Genomic DNA, 19,389 nt, shown 5'->3' with positions numbered 1-19,389 from the left:
GTATCAAACTTGTAAAACTTAGCAAAAGTGTTTACTAAATAGCTGCTCGGCAAAGTTGCAATGCCGAGACTCCCCGACCAGCTGCCCAGGATGAACCCACCTTTCTAGTAGAATGGGTCTTCACCTAATTCAGTAACGGCAATCCTGCCGTGGAATGAGCATGCTGAATCTTACCACAGATCCAGCGCATAATGGTCTGCATGGAAGCAGGACACCCAATCATGTTGGGAGCATACAGGACAAACAGAGCCTCTGTTTTCCTAATCTGAACCGTTCTGGTGACATAAATTTTCAAAGTTCTGACCACAGCCAGAGACTTTGACTCAACGAAGGTGTCAGTGGCCAAAGGCACCATGTGGAAAGATGAACCACCTTCGGCAGAAATTGTTGACGTGTCCTCAATTCTGCTCTATCTTCATGAAAGATCAAATAAAGGCTCTTGTGATACTGCATGGTTTGTACTGTTTTCCATGTGCTCCCAGATCTTTCAAGCAAGTAGCATGGTCAAGAAAGTTCTGTTTGAAAAGAAACAAACATTTACTGTCATTGTTATGCAAATAAACTTACATTAAAGCTAACAAGAAAGCACACTCGTTCTGTCTTTAAACTGATAAAAGAAACCCCAATAATATGGGGCATGCAAAAATTGAGATAAAACTCAGTTTTGCTCCTCTCCACGGAAATCTTTAATAAAAGGCGAAATATTTGTTAGTTCTGAAGAGAAACCAGAGCATGACCAAGATTCCACCTGTCGCCTGAGTGCCATGCCAGCAGTTCTCATTCAGCTCAAAGTGAGCACCCAATTTGAATGAAAGAAAGCAGATTTCTCACCAGGCTTCCCCTTGCTATAAACATGGTTTGTACTCTTTTCCATGTGCTCCCAGATCTTTCAAACAATTAGTGTGGTCAAGAAAGTTCTGTTTGAAAAGAAACAAACATTTACTGTCATTTCTATGCAAATGAGCTTACATTAAAGCACACTCGTTCTATCTTTAAACCAATAAAATAAAACCCCAATAAGATGGGGCATGCAAAAATTGAGATAAAACTCAGTTTTGCTCCTCTCCACGGAAATCTTTAGTAAAAGGCGAAAGATTTGTTCGTTCTGAAGAGAAACCACAGCATGACCAAGATTCTACCTGTCGCCTGAGTGCCATGCCAGCAGTCCTCATTCAGCTCAAAGTGAGCACCCAATTTGAAAGAAAGAAAGCAGATTTCTCACCAAGCTTCCCCTTGCTATAAACATGGTTTGTACTCTTTTCCATGTGCTCCCAGATCTTTCAAGCAATTAGTATAGTCAAGAAAGTTCTGTTTGAAAAGAAACAAACATTTACTGTCATTTCTACGCAAATGAGCTTACATTAAAGCACACTCGTTCTATCTTTAAACTGATAAAAGAAACCCCAATAAGACGGGGCATGCAAAAATTGAGATAAAACTCAGTTTTGCTCCTCTCCATGGAAATCTTTAGTAAAAGGCGAAAGATTTGTTCGTTCTGAAGAGAAACCAGAGCATGACCAAGATTCCACCTGTCGCCTGAGTGCCGTGCCAGCAGTCCTCATTCAGCTCAAAGTGAGCACCCAATTTGAAAGAAAGAAAGCAGATTTCTCACCAGGCTTCCCCTTGCTATAAGCATGGTTTGTACTCTTTTCCATGTGCTCCCAGATCTTTCAAGCAATTAGTATGGTCAAGAAAGTTCTGCTTGAAAAGAAACAGACATTTATTGTCATTGTTATGCAAATAAACTTACATTAAAGCTAACAAGAAAGCACACTCGTTCTGTCTTTAATCCGATAAAAGAAACCCCAATAATATGGGGCATGCAAAAATTGAGATAAAACTCAGTTTTGCTCCTCTCCACGGAAATCTTTAGTAAAAGGCGAAAGATTTGTTCGTTCTGAAGAGAAACCAGAGCATGACCAAGATTCCACCTGTCGCCTGAGTGCCGTGCCAGCAGTCCTTATTCAGATCAAAGTGAGCGCCCAATTTGAAAGAAAGCAGATTTCTCACCTGTCTTCTCCTTGCTATAAGCATGGTTTGTACTGTATTCCATGTGCTCCCAGATCTTTCAAGCAAGTAGCATGGTCAAGAAAGTTCTGTTTGAAAAGAAACAAACATTTACTGTCATTTCTATGCAAATGAGCTTACATTAAAGCACACTCATTCTATCTTTAAACCGATAAAAGAAACCCCAAAAAGATGGGGCATGCAAAAATTGAGATAAAACTCGGTTTTGCTCCTCTCCACGGAAATCTTTAGTAAAAGGCGAAAGATTTGTTCGTTCTGAAGAGAAACCAGAGCATGACCAAGATTTTTATCTGAAAATATGTGTTCTCCCTGCAGTTGTTGTCCCCAGATGAGAGTTCCCTTGTGCTGCCTCAGTTGAATCTCCTTTACTTGACAGGGGGATGCTCGAGCAGCGACCCTCCCCAGCTCTAGCCCAACTCCTACTTACCTGCCAGGTGAGATACTATGATCATGAAGGTGCTTCTCCCAGGGCAAGGCTCACCCATTGCACTCTGGGTGTGCTGCTTCTGCGATTTCCCCAAATGTGGGAAACTTGACTGCATAATTTGTGTTTCCCCTGGTCGGCTCTCGTATAATTCAGATCTCTTTGTCTCAGGTCTCTCTCCAGCCTAGTTTGCTGTCTGTTTCTACTTCTCTTTTCTTGAGCCGCTCCCTTCTATGCCCTTGCGCACTATCCTGACTTCTCCCGTCTGCTTACTTCGTGCCTTCCAACGCACAATGCAAACTACAGGTAGTGCTGCAGGACCCACACCCTTTTACTTGCCTTACAGAGCGTCTCTGGAGCAGTTACAGTGCCCAGCTGCTGCAAGAAATCAGCTTGAATGCTTCAGGGGCTGGGGAATAGCCAACATGAGCCCCACACCGAAGGAGGGTGGAGGTGTGTAATGCGAACTAGGGGTCATCCAAGCGCCGCAAAAGGCCGCCATGCCCTGCACGCCCCTTGTCTCTTTTCATATGCAGACGAGGGTTGAAGCCAACTTTGACCCACTGTTTGGATGACATCACCATATGCAAATCCATCTGCTGCAGGCCTTCCCCCAGGAATGCTTGCACTAGTTGTTGCATTTGGTTTGTTGTTTGGGGGTGCTTCAGTATTAGGCAGCCTTCTGCCCTCCCATGTTCATCTGAAAATATGTGTTCTCCCTGCAGTTGTTGTCCCCAGATGAGAGTTCCCTTGTGCTGCCTCAGTTGAATCTCCTTTACTTGACAGAGATGTGCCTGAGCAGCGGCCCTCCCCAGCCCTATCCCAAATCATACTTATTTTGCATAGGCGATACCATGGTCATGAAGATTGTTCTCCCAGGGTGAGGTTCATTCATTGCATTCTGGGTATGCTGACCCCTGTGATTTCCCCAAATGTGGGAAACTCGACTGCATTATTTGTGGTAGTGGGGGACTGTGTTTGTGCTTTCCTCTGGTCAGCTCTGGTAAAAATCAGATTTCTTTATCTCAGATCTTCCTCTAGCCTTGTTCTTCTTTCGAGAGTTCCCTTGTGCTGCCTCAGTTGGATCTCTTTCACTTGACAAGGGGGTGCCCGAGCAGCGACCCTCCCCAGCTCTAGCCCAACTCCTACTTACCTGCCAGGTGAGATACTATGATCATGAAGGTGCTTCTCCCAGGGCAAGGCTCACCCATTGCACTCTAGTTGTGCTGCCCCTGTGATTTCCCCAAATGTGGGAAACTTGACTGCATAATTTGTGTTTCCCTTGGTCGGCTCTCGTATAATTCAGATCTCTTTGTCTCAGGTCTCTCTCCAGCCTAGTTTGCTGTCTGTTTCCACTTCTCTTTTCTTGAGCCGCTCCCTTCTATGCCCTTGCGCACTATCCTGACTTCTCCCGTCTGCTTACTTCGTGCCTTCCAACGCACAATGCAAACTACAGGTAGTGCTGCAGGGCCCACACCCTTTTACTTGCCTTACAGAGCAGCTCTGGAGCAGTTACAGTGCCCAGCTGCTGCAAGAAATCAGCTTGAATGCTTCAGGGGCTGGGGCATAGCCAACATGAGCCCCACACCGAAGGAGGGTGGAGGTGTGTAATGCGAACTAGGGGTCATCCAAGCGCCGCAAAAGGCCGCCATGCCCTGCACGCCCCTTTTCTCTTTTCATATGCAGACGAGGGTTGAAGCCAACTTTGACCCACTGCTTGGATGGCATCACCATATGCAAATCCATCTGCTGCAGGCCTTCCCCCAGGAATGCTTGCACTAGTTGTTGCATTTGGTTTGTTGTTTGGGGGTGCTTCAGTATTAGGCAGCCTTCTGCCCTCCCATGTTCATCTGAAAATATGTGTTCTCCCTGCAGTTGTTGTCCCCAGATGAGAGTTCCCTTGTGCTGCCTCAGTTGAATCTCCTTTACTTGACAGAGATGTGCCTGAGCAGCGGCCCTCCCCAGCCCTATCCCAAATCATACTTATTTTGCATAGGAGAGACCATGGTCTTGAAGATTGTTCTCCCAGGGTGAGGTTCATTCATTGCATTCTGGGTATGCTGACCCATGTGATTTCCCCAAATGTGGGAAACTCAACTGCATTATTTGTGGTAGTGGGGGACTGTGTTTGTGCTTTCCTCTGGTCAGCTCTAGTAAAAGTCAGATTTCTTTGTTTCAGTTCTTCCTCTAGCCTTGTTCTTCTTTCGAGAGTTCCCTTGTGCTGCCTCAGTGTGTATGGTTATTAATCAAAAGGTTGGTGGTTCAATCCCACTAAGGGACGTAATTGACCTTGTTATCAGATTTTGGTGATATTTAAGTAGACAAGTCAAAATTTCAAACCCCCTGTTATGGTGTAGGGTACCTGGCCTTCTCTGATGTAATCAGAGTTAGATTTGATTCAGTGATTTTATAAAAACAGCTAGGAAGCACAATTTAGCAGTGGGTTGCAGAGAAAAAGAAATATGCTGGCAAAAAAATCCAATTGAGTGATTAAACAGCTCTTCATTTTCTGGCTTTATTTTTATGCTAACAAATTTGTTCTCTGAAAAGTGTCCACAAAGCCAAGTCTCTGATTAACACCTTTGTAGGGATGGTTTTTCACCTATTACTAAATTAAACTTGCTTCATTGGAAAGGCAGCAAGATGCATCCTCATTTCAATGTCTACTGAAATAATACAGGTTGACACCAGGAAACATTAACGCCACTGCATCCTTGCTGCTTTCGCATGTGGAAGTCTGTTTAATGTGAAAACAAGGTGATATCTAATTAGCACACAGGTAAGGAATTAAGAAAATCTTTATTTAAGGGTGAAGGTGTTTCTCACAAAATCGTTGCCCCAATGCATCATTGAAATTCAAGCTGGAAAGATGATTTTAATATATCACTTGTACATTTTGTATTGCTCTTCTGGTGACAATGTAGTTTGTTTTTGTCAATTACCATTTTAATAATAGGGTAAAGAAAATTAAGTGGATTTTTGAAAGAAAACAATACTGTCAATATACTATTAAAACAAATTAAAATGGTAAAAGTTAGTGTACTTTAAGTAAAAATAAAAGAGCAAAAATATCAATCCCAGTTTTGGATTACTTTAATTAACAAAAAAAATGCATATAGCAGAGGATAGTTTCAATCTGCCTACCTCTGGGTTATGGGCCCAGCATTTTTCCATTGCAGTACTCTGCTGCACATGTAAGTGCAAGAGATCCTGAAGCACTCACTCATCATGGGAAAGTACCAATGTGTTTCTTCGTTGGTTGATGGAAGAAACATCTTACAAAAACTCTCCAGATTATTGACTTTTTAAAGTTTTTCTAGGAAACGTTCTAGATGAATGCTTATTAGCCTTTGTCAGTACGTACGTTTGTAAAGTGTCTCTGTGGCGCAATCTGTTAGTGTGTTTGGTTATTAATCAAAGGGTTGGTGGTTCAATCCCACCCAGGGATGTAATTGACCTTGTTATCAGATTTTGGTGATCTTTAAGTAGACAAGTCAAAATTTCAAACCCCCTTCTTATGGTGTAGGGTACCTGGCCTACTCTGATGTAATCAGAGTTAGATTTGAATCAGTGATTTTATAAAAAAAAACAGCTAGGAAGCACAATTTAGCAGTGGGTTGCAGAGAAAAAGAAATATGCTGGCAGAAAAATCCAATTGAGTGATTAAACAGCTCTTCATTTTCTGGCTTTATTTTTATGCTAACAAATTTGTTCTCTGAAAAGTGTCCACAAAGCTAAGTCTCTGATTAACACCTTTGTAGGGATGGTTTTTCACCTATTACTAAATTAAACTTGCTTCATTGGAAAGGCAGCAAGATGCATCCTCATTTCAATGTCTACTGAAATAATACAGGTTGACACCAGGAAACATTAACGCCACTGCATCCTTGCTGCTTTCGCATGTGGAAGTCTGTTTAATGTGAAAACAAGGTGATATCTAATTAGCACACAGGTAAGGAATTAAGAAAATCTTTATTTAAGGGTGAAGATGTTTCTCACAAAATCGTTGCCCCAATGCATCATTGAAATTCAAGCTGGAAAGATGATTTTAATATATCACTTGTACATTTTGTATTGCTCTTCTGGTGACAATGTAGTTTGTTTTTGTCAATTACCATTTTAATAATCGGGTAAAGAAAATTAATTGGATTTTTGAAAGAAAACAATACTGTCAATATACTATTAAAACAAATTAAAATGGTAAAAGTTATTGTACTTTAAGTAAAAATAAAAGAGCAAAAATATCAATCCCAGTTTTGGATTACTTTAATTAACAAAAAAAAAATGCATATAGCAGAGGATAGTTTCAATCTGCCTACCTCTGGGTTATGGACCCAGCATGCTTCCATTACAGTACTCTGCTGCACATGTAAGTGCAAGAGGTCCTGAAGCACTCACTTATCATGGGAAAGTACCAATGTGTTTCTTCATTGGTTGATGGAAGAAACATCTTACAAAAACTCTCCACATTATTGACTTTTTAAAATGTTTCTAGGAAACGTTCTAGATGAATGCTTATTAGCCTTTGTCAGTATGTAATTTTGCAAAGTGTCGCTGTGGCGCAATCAGTTAGTGTGTATGGTTATTAACCAAAAGGTTGGTGGTTCAATCCCACCCAGGGACGTAATTGACCTTGTTATCAGATTTTGGTGATCTTTAAGTAGACAAGTCAACATTTCAAACCCCCTGTTATGGTGTAGGGTACCTGGCCTTCTCTGATGTAATCAGAGTTAGATTTGATTCAGTGATTTTATAAAAACAGCTAGGAAGCACAATTTAGCAGTGGGTTGCAGAGAAAAAGAAATATGCTGGCAAAAAAATCCAATTGAGTGATTAAACAGCTCTTCATTTTCTGGCTTTATTTTTATGCTAACAAATTTGTTCTCTGAAAAGTGTCCACAAAGCCAAGTCTCTGATTAACACCTTTGTAGGGATGGTTTTTCACCTATTACTAAATTAAACTTGCTTCATTGGAAAGGCAGCAAGATGCATCCTCATTTCAATGTCTACTGAAATAATACAGGTTGACACCAGGAAACATTAACGCCACTGCATCCTTGCTGCTTTCGCATGTGGAAGTCTGTTTAATGTGAAAACAAGGTGATATCTAATTAGCACACAGGTAAGGAATTAAGAAAATCTTTATTTAAGGGTGAAGGTGTTTCTCACAAAATCGTTGCCCCAATGCATCATTGAAATTCAAGCTGGAAAGATGATTTTAATATATCACTTGTACATTTTGTATTGCTCTTCTGGTGACAATGTAGTTTGTTTTTGTCAATTACCATTTTAATAATAGGGTAAAGAAAATTAAGTGGATTTTTGAAAGAAAACAATACTGTCAATATACTATTAAAACAAATTAAAATGGTAAAAGTTATTGTACTTTAAGTAAAAATAAAAGAGCAAAAATATCAATCCCAGTTTTGGATTACTTTAATTAACAAAAAAAAATGCATATAGCAGAGGATAGTTTCAATCTGCCTACCTCTGGGTTATGGGCCCAGCATTTTTCCATTGCAGTACTCTGCTGCACATGTAAGTGCAAGAGATCCTGAAGCACTCACTCATCATGGGAAAGTACCAATGTGTTTCTTCGTTGGTTGATGGAAGAAACATCTTACAAAAACTCTCCAGATTATTGACTTTTTAAAGTTTTTCTAGGAAACGTTCTAGATGAATGCTTATTAGCCTTTGTCAGTATGTACGTTTGTAAAGTGTCTCTGTGGCGCAATCTGTTAGTGTGTTTGGTTATTAATCAAAGGGTTGGTGGTTCAATCCCACCCAGGGATGTAATTGACCTTGTTATCAGATTTTGGTGATCTTTAAGTAGACAAGTCAAAATTTCAAACCCCCTTCTTATGGTGTAGGGTACCTGGCCTACTCTGATGTAATCAGAGTTAGATTTGAATCAGTGATTTTATAAAAAAAAACAACTAGGAAGCACAATTTAGCAGTGGGTTGCAGAGAAAAAGAAATATGCTGGCAGAAAAATCCAATTGAGTGATTAAACAGCTCTTCATTTTCTGGCTTTATTTTTATTGCTAACGAATTTGTTCTCTGAAAAGTGTCCACAAAGCCAAGTATCTGATTAACATATTTGTAGGGATGGTTTTTCACCTATTACTAAATTAAACTTGCTTCATTGGAAAGGCAGCAAGATGCATCCTCATTTCAATATCTACTGAAATAATACAGGTTGACACCCGGAAACATTAACGCCACTGCATCCTTGCTGCTTTCTCATGTGGAAGTCTGTTTAATGTGAAAACAAGGTGATATCTAATTAGCACACAGGTAAGGAATTAAGAAAATCTTTATTTAAGGGTGAAGATGTTTCTCACAAAATCGTTGCCCCAATGCATCATTGAAATTCAAGCTGGAAAGATGATTTTAATATATCACTTGTACATTTTGTATTGCTCTTCTGGTGACACTGTAGTTTGTTTTTGTCAATTACCATTTTAATAATCGGGTAAAGAAAATTAATTGGATTTTTGAAAGAAAACAATACTGTCAATATACTATTAAAACAAATTAAAATGGTAAAAGTTATTGTACTTTAAGTAAAAAAAAAAGCTAAAATATCAATCCCAGTTTTGGATTATTTTAATGAACAAAAAAAAAATGCATATAGCAAAGGATAGTTTCAATCTGCCTACCTCTGGGTTATGGGCCCAGCATGCTTCCATTGCAGTACTCTGCTGCACATGTAAGTGCAAGAGATCCTGAAGCACTCACTCATCATGCGAAAGTAACAATGTGTTTCTTCATTGGTTGCTGGAAGAAACATCTTACAAAAACTCTCCAGATTATTGACTTTTTAAAGTTTTTCTAGGAAACGTTCTAGATGAATGCTTATTAGTCTTTGTCAGTATGTACTTTTCGCAAAGTGTCTCTGTGGCGCGATCGGTTAGTGTGTTCAGCTATTAATCAAAAGGTTGGTGGTTCAATCCCATCCAGGGACGTAATTGACCTTGTGATCAGATTTTGGTAATATTTAAGTAGACAAGTCAAAATTGCAAACCCCCTCTTATGGTGTAGGGTACCTGGCCTTCTCTGATGTAATCAGAGTTAGATTTGATTAAGTGATTTTATAAAAAAAACAGCTAGGAAGCACAATTTAGCAGTGGGTTGCAGAGAAAAAGAAAAATGCTGGCAGAAAAATCCAATTGAGTGATTAAACAGCTCTTCATTTTCTGGCTTTATTTTTATGATAACAAATTTGTTCTCTGAAAAGTGTCCACAAAGCCAAGTATCTGATTAACATCTTTGTAGGGATGGTTTTTCACCTATTACTAAATTAAACTTGCTTCATTGGAAAGGCAGCAAGATGCATCCTCATTTCAATATCTACGGAAATAATACAGGTTGACACCAGGAAACATTAACGCCACTGCATCTTTGCTGTTTTCTCATGTGGAAGTCTGTTTAATGTGAAAACAAGGTGATATCTAATTAGCACACAGGTAAGGAATTAAGAACATCTTTATTTAAGGGTGAAGATGTTTCTCACAAAATCGTTGCCCCAATGCATCATTGAAATTCAAGTTGGAAAGATGATTTTAATATATCACTTGTACATTTTGTATTGCTCTTCTGGTGACAATGTAGTTTGTTTTTGTCAATTACCATTTTAATAATCGGGTAAAGAAAATTAATTGGATTTTTGAAAGAAAACAATACTATTAAAACAAATTAAAATGGTAAAAGTTATTGTACTTTAAGTAAAAATAAAAGAGCAAAAATATCAATCCCAGTTTTGGATTACTTTAATTAACAAAAAAAATGCATATAGCAGAGGATAGTTTCAATCTGCCTACCTCTGGGTTATGGACCCAGCATGCTTCCATTACAGTACTCTGCTGCACATGTAAGTGCAAGAGATCCTGAAGCACTCACTCATCATGGGAAAGTACCAATGTGTTTCTTCATTGGTTGATGGAAGAAACATCTTACAAAAACTCTCCACATTATTGACTTTTTAAAATGTTTCTAGGAATCATTCTAGATGAATGCTTATTAGCCTTTGTCAGTAAGTACTTTTGCAAAGTGTCGCTGTGGCGCAATCAGTTAGTGTGTAAGGCTATTAACCAAAAGGTTGGTGGTTCAATCCCACCCAGGGACTTAATTGACCTTGTTATCAGATTTTGGTGATCTTTAAGTAGACAAGTCAAAATTTCAAACCCACTGTTATGGTGTAGGGTACCTGGCCTTCTCTGATGTTTAGATTTGATTCAGTGATTTTATAAAAACAGCTAGGAAGCACAATTTAGCAGTGGGTTGCAGAGAAAAAGAAATATGCTGGCAGAAAAATCCAATTGAGTGATTAAACAGCTCTTCATTTTCTGGCTTTATTTTTATACTAACAAATTTGTTCTCTGAAAAGTGTCCACAAAGCCAAGTCTCTGATTAACACCTTTGTAGGGATGGTTTTTCACCTATTACTAAATTAAACTTGCTTCATTGGAAAGGCAGCAAGATGCATCCTCATTTCAATGTCTACTGAAATAATACAGGTTGACACCAGGAAACATTAACGCCACTGCATCCTTGCTGCTTTCGCATGTGGAAGTCTGTTTAATGTGAAAACAAGGTGATATCTAATTAGCACACAGGTAAGGAATTAAGAAAATCTTTATTTAAGGGTGAAGATGTTTCTCACAAAATCGTTGCCCCAATGCATCATTGAAATTCAAGCTGGAAAGATGATTTTAATATATCACTTGTACATTTTGTATTGCTCTTCTGGTGACAATGTAGTTTGTTTTTGTCAATTACCATTTTAATAATCGGGTAAAGAAAATTAATTGGATTTTTGAAAGAAAACAATACTGTCAATATACTATTAAAACAAATTAAAATGGTAAAAGTTATTGTACTTTAAGTAAAAATAAAAGAGCAAAAATATCAATCCCAGTTTTGGATTACTTTAATTAACAAAAAAAAATGCATATAGCAGAGGATAGTTTCAATCTGCCTACCTCTGGGTTATGGACCCAGCATGCTTCCATTACAGTACTCTGTTGCACATGTAAGTGCAAGAGGTCCTGAAGCACTCACTTATCATGGGAAAGTACCAATGTGTTTCTTCATTGGTTGATGGAAGAAACATCTTACAAAAACTCTCCACATTATTGACTTTTTAAAATGTTTCTAGGAATCGTTCTAGATGAATGCTTATTAGCCTTTGTCAGTATGTTCTTTTGCAAAGTGTTGTTTTGGCGCAATCAGTTAGTGTGTAAGGCTATTAACCAAAAGGTTGGTGGTTCAATCCCACCCAGGGACTTAATTGACCTTGTTATCAGATTTTGGTGATCTTTAAGTAGACAAGTCAAAATTTCAAACCCCCTGTTATGGTGTAGGGTACCTGGCCTTCTCTAATGTAATCAGAGTTAGATTTGATTCAGTGATTTTATAAAAACAGCTAGGAAGAACAATTTAGCAGTGGGTTGCAGAGAAAAAGAAATATGCTGGCAGAAAAATCCAATTGAGTGATTAAACAGCTCTTCATTTTCTGGCTTTATTTTTATACTAACAAATTTGTTCTCTGAAAAGTGTCCACAAAGACAAGTCTCTGATTAACACCTTTGAAGGGATGGTTTTTCACCTATTACTAAATTAAACTTGCTTCATTGGAAAGGCAGCAAGATGCATCTTCATTTCAATGTCTACTGAAATAATACAGGTTGACACCAGGAAACATTAACGCCACTGCATCCTTGCTGCTTTCGCATGTGGAAGTCTGTTTAATGTGAAAACAAGGTGATATCTAATTAGCACACAGGTAAGGAATTAAGAAAATCTTTATTTAAGGGTGAAGATGTTTCTCACAAAATCGTTGCCCCAATGCATCATTGAAATTCAAGCTGGAAAGATGATTTTAATATATCACTTGTACATTTTGTATTGCTCTTCTGGTGACAATGTAGTTTGTTTTTGTCAATTACCATTTTAATAATCGGGTAAAGAAAATTAAGTGGATTTTTGAAAGAAAACAATACTGTCAATATACTATTAAAACAAATTAAAATGGTAAAAGTTATTGTACTTTAAGTAAAAATAAAAGAGCAAAAATATCAATCCCAGTTTTGGATTACTTTAATTAACAAAAAAAAATGCATATAGCAGAGGATAGTTTCAATTTGCCTACCTCTGGGTTATGGACCCAGCATGCTTCCATTACAGTACTCTGCTGCACATGTAAGTACAAGAGGTCCTGAAGCACTCACTTATCATGGGAAAGTACCAATGTGTTTCTTCATTGGTTGATGGAAGAAACATCTTACAAAAACTCTCCACATTATTGACTTTTTAAAATGTTTCTAGGAATCGTTCTAGATGAATGCTTATTAGCCTTTGTCAGTATGTACTTTTGCTAAGTGTAGCTGTGGCGCAATCAGTTAGTGTGTAAGGCTATTAACCAAAAGGTTGGTTGTTCAATCCCACCCAGGGATTTAATTGACCTTGTTATCAGATTTTGGTGATCTTTAAGTAGACAAGTCAAAATTTCAAACCCCCTGTTATGGTGTAGGGTACCTGGCCTTCTCTGATGTAATCAGAGTTAGATTTGATTCAGTGATTTTATAAAAACAGCTAGGAAGCACAATTTGGCAGTGGGTTGCAGAGAAAAAGAAATATGCTGGCACAAAAATCCAATTGAGTGTTTAAACAGCTCTTCATTTTCTGGCTTTATTTTTATGCTAACTAATTTGTTCTCTGAAAAGTGTCCACAAAGCCAAGTATCTGATTAACATATTTGTAGGGATGGTTTTTCACCTATTACTAAATTAAACTTGCTTCATTGGAAAGGCAGCAAGATGTATCCTCATTTCAATATCTACTGAAATAATACAGGTTGACACCAGGAAACATTAACGCCACTGCATCCTTGCTGCTTTCTCATGTGGAAGTCTGTTTAATGTGAAAACAAGGTGATATCTAATTAGCACACAGGTAAGGAATTAAGAAAATCTTTATTTAAGGGTGAAGATGTTTCTCACAAAATCGTTGCCCCAATGCATCATTGAAATTCAAGCTGGAAAGATGATTTTAATATATCACTTGTACATTTTGTATTGCTCTTATGGTGACAATGTAGTTTGTTTTTGTCAATTACCATTTTAATAATAGGGTAAAGAAAATTAAGTGGATTTTTGAAAGAAAACAATACTGTCAATATACTATTAAAACAAATTAAAATGGTAAAAGTTATTGTACTTTAAGTAAAAATAAAAGCGAAAATATCAATCCCAGTTTTGGATTACTTTAATGAACAAAAAAAAAAATTCATATAGCAAAGGATAGTTTCAATCTGCCTACCTCTGGGTTATGGGCCCAGCATGCTTCCATTGCAGTACTCTGCTGCACATGTAAGTGCAAGAGATCCTGAAGCACTCACTCATCATGCGAAAGTACTAATGTGTTTCTTCATTGGTTGCTGGAAGAAACATCTTACAAAAACTCTCCAGATTATTGACTTTTTAAAGTTTTTCTAGGAAACGTTCTAGATGAATGCTTATTAGTCTTTGTCAGTATGTGCTTTTTGCAAAGTGTCGCTGTGGCGCAATCAGTTAGTGTGTATGGTTATTAACCAAAAGGTTGGTGGTTCAATCCCACCCAGGGACGTAATTGACCTTGTTATCAGATTTTGGTGATCTTTAAGTAGACAAGTCAAAATTTCAAACCCCCTGTTATGGTGTAGGGTACCTGGCCTTCTCTGATGTAATCAGAGTTAGATTTGATTCAGTGATTTTATAAAAACAGCTAGGAAGCACAATTTAGCAGTGGGTTGCAGAGAAAAAGAAATATGCTGGCAAAAAAATCCAATTGAGTGATTAAACAGCTCTTCATTTTCTGGCTTTATTTTTATGCTAACAAATTTGTTCTCTGAAAAGTGTCCACAAAGCCAAGTCTCTGATTAACACCTTTGTAGGGATGGTTTTTCACCTATTACTAAATTAAACTTGCTTCATTGGAAAGGCAGCAAGATGCATCCTCATTTCAATGTCTACTGAAATAATACAGGTTGACACCAGGAAACATTAACGCCACTGCATCCTTGCTGCTTTCGCATGTGGAAGTCTGTTTAATGTGAAAACAAGGTGATATCTAATTAGCACACAGGTAAGGAATTAAGAAAATCTTTATTTAAGGGTGAAGGTGTTTCTCACAAAATCGTTGCCCCAATGCATCATTGAAATTCAAGCTGGAAAGATGATTTTAATATATCACTTGTACATTTTGTATTGCTCTTCTGGTGACAATGTAGTTTGTTTTTGTCAATTACCATTTTAATAATAGGGTAAAGAAAATTAAGTGGATTTTTGAAAGAAAACAATACTGTCAATATACTATTAAAACAAATTAAAATGGTAAAAGTTATTGTACTTTAAGTAAAAATAAAAGCTAAAATATCAATCCCAGTTTTGGATTACTTTAATGAACAAAAAAAAAATGCATATAGCAAAGGATAGTTTCAATCTGCCTACCTCTGGGTTATGGGCCCAGCATGCTTCCATTGCAGTACTCTGCTGCACATGTAAGTGCAAGAGATCCTGAAGCACTCACTCATCATGCGAAAGTACTAATGTGTTTCTTCATTGGTTGCTGGTGAAACATCTTACAAAAACTCTCCAGATTATTGACTTTTTAAAGTTTTTCTAGGAAACGTTCTAGATGAATGCTTATTAGTCTTTGTCAGTATGTGCTTTTTGCAAAGTGTCTCTGTGGCGCAATCGGTTAGTGTGTTCAGCTATTTATCAAAAGGTTGGTGGTTCAATCCCACCCCGGGACGTAATTGACCTTGTGATCACATTTTGGTGATATTTAAGTAGACAAGTCAAAATTGCAAACCCCCTCTTATGGTATAGGGTACCTGGCCTTCTCTGATGTAATCAGAGTTAGATTTGATTAAGTGATTTTATAAAAAAACAGCTAGGAAGCACAATTTAGCAGTGGGTTGCAGAGAAAAAGAAAAATGCTGGCAGAAAAATCCAATTGAGTGATTAAACAGCTCTTCATTTTCTGGCTTTATTTTTATGATTACAAATTTGTTCTCTGAAAAGTGTCCACAAAGCCAAGTATCTGATTAACATCTTTGTAGGGATGGTTTTTCACCTATTACTAAATTAAACTTGCTTCATTGGAAAGGCAGCAAGATGCATCCTCATTTCAATATCTACGGAAATAATACAGGTTGACACCAGGAAACATTAACGCCACTGCATCTTTGCTGTTTTCTCATGTGGAAGTCTGTTTAATGTGAAAACAAGGTGATATCTAATTAGCACACAGGTAAGGAATTAAGAAAATCTTTATTTAAGGGTGAAGATGTTTCTCACAAAATCGTTGCCCCAATGCATCATTGAAATTCAAGCTGGAAAGATGATTTTAATATATCACTTGTACATTTTGTATTGCTCTTCTGGTGACAATGTAGTTTGTTTTTGTCAATTACCATTTTAATAATCGGGTAAAGAAAATTAATTGGATTTTTGAAAGAAAACAATACTGTCAATATACTATTAAAACAAATTAAAATGGTAAAAGTTATTGTACTTTAAGTAAAAATAAAAGAGCAAAAATATCAATCCCAGTTTTGGATTACTTTAATTAACAAAAAAAAATGCATATAGCAGAGGATAGTTTCAATATGCCTACCTCTGGGTTATGGACCCAGCATGCTTCCATTACAGTACTCTGCTGCACATGTAAGTGCAAAAGATCCTGAAGCACTCACTCATCATGGGAAAGTACCAATGTGTTTCTTCATTGGTTGATGGAAGAAACATCTTACAAAAACTCTCCACATTATTGACTTTTTAAAATGTTTCTAGGAATCGTTCTAGATGAATGCTTATTAGCCTTTGTCAGTATGTACTTTTGCAAAGTGTCGCTGTGGCGCAATCAGTTAGTGTGTAAGGCTATTAACCAAAAGGTTGGTGGTTCAATCCCACCCAGGGACTTAATTGACCTTGTTATCAGATTTTGGTGATCTTTAAGTAGACAAGTCAAAATTTCAAACCCCCTGTTATGGTGTAGGGTACCTGGCCTTCTCTGATGTAATCAGAGTTAGATTTGATTCAGTGATTTTATAAAAACAGCTAGGAAGCACAATTTAGCAGTGGGTTGCAGAGAAAAAGAAATATGCTGGCAGAAAAATCCAATTGAGTGATTAAACAGCTCTTCATTTTCTGGCTTTATTTTTATGCTAACAAATTTGTGCTCTGAAAAGTGTCCACAAAGCCAAGTATCTGATTAACACCTTTGTAGGGATGGTTTTTCACCTATTATTAAATTAAACTTGCTTCATTGGAAAGGCAGCAAGTGATGTCATCCAAGCATTGGGTCAAAGTTGGCTTCAAACCTCGTCTGCTTATGAAAAGAGAAAAGGGGTATGCAGGGCATGGCGGCCTTTTGCGGTGCTTGGATGACCCCTAGTTCGCATTAAATAATGCAGTCGAGTTTCCCACATTTGGGGAAATCACAGAGGTCAGCATACCCAGAATGCAATGAATGAACCGCACCCTGGGAGAACAGTCTTCATGACCATGGTATCTCCTATGCAAAATAAGTATGATTTGGGATAGGGCTGGGGAGGGCCGCTGCTCAGGCACATCTCTGTCAAGTAAAGGAGATTCAACTGAGGCAGCACAAGGGAACTCTCATCTGGGGACAACAACTGCAGGGAGAACACATATTTTCAGATGAACATGGGAGGGCAGAAGGCTGCCTAATACTGAAGCACCCCCAAACAACAAACCAAATGCAACAACTAGTGCAAGCATTCCTGGGGGAAGGCCTGCAGCAGATGGATTTGCATATGGCGATGTCATCCAAGCAGTGGGTCAAAGTTGGCTTCAACCCTCGTCTGCATATGAAAAGAGAAAAGGGGTGTGCAGGGCATGGCGGCCTTTTGCGGCACTTGGATGACCCCTAGTTCGCATTAAACACCTCCACCCTCCGTCGGTGTGGGGCTCATGTTGGCTATGCCCCAGCCCCTGAAGGATTCAAGCTGATTTCTTGCAGCAGCTGGGCACTGTAACAGCTCCAGAGCTGCTCTGTAAGGCAAGTAAAAGGGTGTGGGCCCTGCAGCAATACCTGTAGTTCGCATTGTGCGAGACCCCTAGTTCGCATTAAACACCCCCACCCTCCTTCGGTGTGGGGCTCATGTTGGCCATGCCCCAGCCCCTGAAGCATTCACGCTGATTTCTTGCAGCAGCTGGGCACTGTAACAGCTCAAGAGCTGTTCTGTAAGGCAAGTAAAAGGGTGTGGGCCCTGCAGCACTACCTGTAGTTTGCATTGTGCATTGGAAGGCACAAAGTAAGCAGACGGGAGGAGAAGTCAGGATAGTGCACAAGGGTATAGACGGGAGGGGCTCAAGAAAAAAGAAGTGGAAACAGACAGCAAACTAGGCTTCCAATGCACAATGCAAACTACAGGTAGTGCTGCAGGGCCCACACCCTTTTACTTGCCTTACAGAGCAGCTCTGGAGCTGTTTAATCACTCAATTGGATTTTTCTGCCAGCATAATTTTTCTCTTACGTCCTAGAGGATGCTGGGGATTCCGTAAGGACCATGGGGGATAGACGGGCTCCGCAGGAGACATGGGCACTTTAAGAAAGACTTTAGATCTGGGTGTGCACTGGCTCCTCCCTCTATGCCCCTCCTCCAGACCTCAGTTTACTACTGTGCCCAGAGGAGACTGGGTGCTTTTCAGGGAGCTCTCCTGAGTTTCCTGACAGAAAGTATATTTGTTAGATTTTTTTATTTTCAGGGAGCCTGCTGGCAACAGACTCCCTGCATCGAGGGGCGGAGGGGAGAGATGCACACCTACTTCTGTGAGTTGATAGGCTCTGCTTCTTAGGCTACTGTACAGCATTAGCTCCAGAGGGATCGGTACGCAGGTCTCACCCTCGCCGTCCGTCCCAGAGCCGCACCGCCGTCCCCCTCGCAGAGCCGGAAGATAGAAGCCGGGTGAGTATGAGAAGAAAAGAAGACTTCAGAGGCGGCGGAAGACTTCATGATCTTCACTGAGGTAACGCACAGCAGTAAAGCTGTGCTCCATTGCTCCAATACACCTCACACACGGCAGTCAGTGTAAGGGTGAAGGGCGCAGGGGGGACGCCCTGGGCAGCAATATAGACCTCTCTTTGGCAAAATAAATATATATGCAGCTAGGCACTGTATATATATATATAAGAGCCCCCGCCATTTTTTTACTATATTTGAGCGGGACAGAAGCCCGTCGCTGAGGGGGTGGGGCTTCTCCCTCAGCACTCACCAGCGCCATTTTCTCCACAGCACCGCTGAGGGGAAGCTCCACGGACTCTCCCCTGCTTATACCACGGTAGAAAGAGGGTCTTAAAGAAGAGGGGGGCACATAATTAGGCGCATATATATATGGAAATACAGCGCTACTGGGTAAACATAAAATTATTGTGTTTTTTTCCTGGGTCATATAGCGCTGGGGTGTGTGCTGGCATACTCTCTCTCTCTGTCTCTCCAAAGGGCCTTGTTGGGGAACTGTCCTCAGATAAGAGGATTCCCTGAGCGTATGGTGTGTCGGTACACGTGTGTCGACATGTCTGAGGTAGAAGGCTCTCCTAGAGAGGAGCAGGAGCAAATTAATGTGGTGTCTCCATCGACAACGCCGACACCTGACTGGATGGATATGTGGAATGTTTTAAGTGCTAATGTAAACTTATTACACAAGAGATTAGACAAAGCTGAAGCTAGGGAACAGTCAGGGAGTCAACCCATGCCTGTCCCTATGTCGCAGGGACCTTCGGGGTCTCAAAAGCGCCCACTATCCCAAATAGTTGACACAGATACCGACACAGATTCTGACTCCAGTGTCGACTACGATGATGCAAAGTTACAGCCAAAATTGGCTAAATGTATTCGATATATGATTATTGCAATAAAAGATGTT

The 19,389-nt window shown here is 39.3% G+C and overlaps 9 non-coding genes and 1 pseudogene across 9 annotated transcripts; 4 read left to right on the top strand and 6 right to left on the bottom strand.

Moving 5' to 3' along the window:
* Positions 1-618: 618 nt before the first annotated feature.
* Positions 619-734, bottom strand: LOC135035584 (U5 spliceosomal RNA). The gene has a single exon (XR_010230592.1). It is a non-coding gene; the product is annotated as a U5 spliceosomal RNA (small nuclear RNA).
* Positions 735-1,009: 275 nt separating this feature from the next.
* On the bottom strand, positions 1,010-1,125 carry LOC135035577 (U5 spliceosomal RNA). The gene has a single exon (XR_010230586.1). It is a non-coding gene; the product is annotated as a U5 spliceosomal RNA (small nuclear RNA).
* A 274-nt stretch (positions 1,126-1,399) lies between these two features.
* Positions 1,400-1,515, bottom strand: LOC135035581 (U5 spliceosomal RNA). Its single transcript, XR_010230589.1, has one exon. It is a non-coding gene; the product is annotated as a U5 spliceosomal RNA (small nuclear RNA).
* Positions 1,516-1,801: 286 nt separating this feature from the next.
* On the bottom strand, positions 1,802-1,917 carry LOC135035571 (U5 spliceosomal RNA). The gene has a single exon (XR_010230580.1). It is a non-coding gene; the product is annotated as a U5 spliceosomal RNA (small nuclear RNA).
* A 270-nt stretch (positions 1,918-2,187) lies between these two features.
* Positions 2,188-2,303, bottom strand: LOC135035573 (U5 spliceosomal RNA). Its single transcript, XR_010230582.1, has one exon. It is a non-coding gene; the product is annotated as a U5 spliceosomal RNA (small nuclear RNA).
* A 144-nt stretch (positions 2,304-2,447) lies between these two features.
* Positions 2,448-2,610, top strand: LOC135035507 (U1 spliceosomal RNA). Its single transcript, XR_010230543.1, has one exon. It is a non-coding gene; the product is annotated as a U1 spliceosomal RNA (small nuclear RNA).
* Positions 2,611-3,281: 671 nt separating this feature from the next.
* Positions 3,282-3,445, top strand: LOC135035412 (U1 spliceosomal RNA). Its single transcript, XR_010230450.1, has one exon. It is a non-coding gene; the product is annotated as a U1 spliceosomal RNA (small nuclear RNA).
* Positions 3,446-3,597: 152 nt separating this feature from the next.
* LOC135035559 (U1 spliceosomal RNA) lies at positions 3,598-3,760 on the top strand. Its single transcript, XR_010230576.1, has one exon. It is a non-coding gene; the product is annotated as a U1 spliceosomal RNA (small nuclear RNA).
* Positions 3,761-4,431: 671 nt separating this feature from the next.
* On the top strand, positions 4,432-4,595 carry LOC135035421 (U1 spliceosomal RNA). The gene has a single exon (XR_010230458.1). It is a non-coding gene; the product is annotated as a U1 spliceosomal RNA (small nuclear RNA).
* Positions 4,596-16,852: 12,257 nt separating this feature from the next.
* Positions 16,853-17,031, bottom strand: LOC135035569 (U1 spliceosomal RNA; annotated as a pseudogene).
* Positions 17,032-19,389: the final 2,358 nt, after the last annotated feature.

The sequence above is a fragment of the Pseudophryne corroboree genome, unplaced genomic scaffold (genome assembly GCF_028390025.1).
Source record: "Pseudophryne corroboree isolate aPseCor3 unplaced genomic scaffold, aPseCor3.hap2 scaffold_606, whole genome shotgun sequence".
NCBI classification, from domain to species: domain Eukaryota; kingdom Metazoa; phylum Chordata; class Amphibia; order Anura; family Myobatrachidae; genus Pseudophryne; species Pseudophryne corroboree.
Note: the sequence above shows the minus strand (reverse complement) of the source record. Positions and strands in the feature narration are given on the sequence as shown.